The following is a 2,198-nucleotide window of genomic DNA, read 5'->3' as shown; positions in this document are numbered from 1 at the left end:
ACTTAACCTCTGTACTTTGGGCTCAGCTCTTCTGGGTTTGAAGTGTTAACCCTCATCAGCCCGAGGCAGTTATGCAAATCTAGGCAAATAGTAGCTATAAAATGATTCATCATTGCAATGTCACATGCCATTGTGTATATGGGCTGAATGAAGTGGGTCTAAAGCAGACCAGTAACTGTTCTCCAGACAGACGCTTTTTGTTAGTTATTAGGATGGCTAAATCTAGCAAAGTCAGATTGTAAGTGGTACATGAGTCACAGCTAGGAAAACAAGTAGAAGAGACACTTTAGTACAAGAACCTGTATAATGCCCATGCTTTTTAAAACAGATGACTGATGCAAAATTAGATGTTTTGATCATCGCATAGATTTCTGAAGTTTCTTTGCTGTGAACCTGATTGCAGCTAATAGAGTCTTGCTGTTTCTCCAAGAGTCCTACAGGCTGCTAAAAAAATCCTGAGCAGTTACTATGTGTAGGTTCTAAGAAATAGACCCATATTAATATCGTACACACAGAATGAATACTCTTCCTGGTCTTATTAAAGTATTGATCTGCTGAGTATTGTATTGATTATTACATAGTTGGCTTGTTCTTCACCAGCGGAGAAAATGAATAGGAGTTTGCTTAGCGCACAGCGACACCTAGTGAACAAAAGCAAGGTAAGCGGCCCCTGTGTTTAATGTCTATTTGTACTATTTTCTATTTTGTGCAGGGCTGCATTTGGAGATCAAAGGAACTATTATATGATGGGGTTAATATATTAGAGAACTTGAGGCTGCACACTAACAAAGCGCATGTTCATTTTTAAATCTGTTTGTTCTTTTAATAAAAGAAGTATACTATATAAGGTGAATATGTATACTATGATTACCAAATAATGCACAAAGAAACATTGAAGGCTCTATTGATAAAACAGGGAATCAGACATTCCTTCAAACATTCCCTTTCAACTCCATGTGTTTCAGTGGCAGAAATTGATTCCCACTAGGGAATGATTAGGGGAATGTAATATTCCCTATTTTTTAAACAGAGTAATAAAAGTAAGAACTTTGCTATATGATAAATGATCAGTATATGTAGTGATATCAGCTTCATTCTAACTTGAGTCTTCATAGACAGGCATTTGTTTGTATTTCTTTACCATTCTATAGGATTACAAGTCCCACTTGAAGGAGGTGAAATGCAGGTCAGAGTGAAGTCAATTGTAGCTCGAATACACATGTCAATGAATTCTAAATATTCTCATCTTATGCAAAGTAAACAGATGTCATCAACACATGCCTCTTTATATATATTATTTTATATTAGTTTGATAAATACCATCATATTTTTAGTTACTACATTTGTCAGTGGCTCAAAGTTATGATATTTATTCTTATTCGCTTATCATTGTAAAAAAAATGCACTTCAGATGTAAGATTCCTAACAACAAAGAGTTAAACAAGAATCTTTAACTACCTAAAGGTCAAATTACTTAAAAAGTTGTCCCCTTGAGGTCCCCTATTCCAGTAATTTTCAACTAGTGTGCCTTGAGAGATCTTCGGGTGTACCGTGGGAAATTATCCAATTACCATTGTAGAGTGTCTGTGCTGTAGTGACTGGCAGAGTGATGTAATACTCTTCCATGTCAGTGGGTGGCAGTAGGGAGCTTAATTGCCTTGTTTATTCTCAGAGACAAGAGAATTAGCTACAAAGTGTCATTTTGTAACATTTTGGATTTGTGGTGTGCCGCAGGATTTTTTCAATGTAAAAAATGTGCCCTGGCTCAAAAAAGGTTGAAAAACACTGCCCTATTCTACTGGTGGTAATCTTGAAAAATATAGAGAGCCTCCATCTCCAACTTACAACAGAATCACATTTTTGTGTGTGCGGTGCAAGCTTTAATGAACTTTAATGAATTTTATTTTGGAATGTACTGTTCTGCACACTGAAGAGAAAGCTGATGTCACTGGACACAATAATAACCCTTGCCATTGGTGTCAGTGACCTCAATAATGACATTCATCAGTGTCAATACTATTTACTGACACTGACACTTTACCCCCCCTCCCCCCCAGTATTAATACACACATGTTGTCAGTAGCAGTATTGTTACATCTCAGCATTCCTCTTACCACCACCACCAAACCCCCTGCCTGTACTGGTACTTAGCCCTCAACCCCCATTAAGGGCAGATCTGGGTGATCCCTGACACCTTG

This window comes from Pyxicephalus adspersus, chromosome 2 (assembly GCF_032062135.1).
Source record: "Pyxicephalus adspersus chromosome 2, UCB_Pads_2.0, whole genome shotgun sequence".
In the NCBI taxonomy this organism is placed as follows: domain Eukaryota; kingdom Metazoa; phylum Chordata; class Amphibia; order Anura; family Pyxicephalidae; genus Pyxicephalus; species Pyxicephalus adspersus.
Note: the sequence above shows the minus strand (reverse complement) of the source record.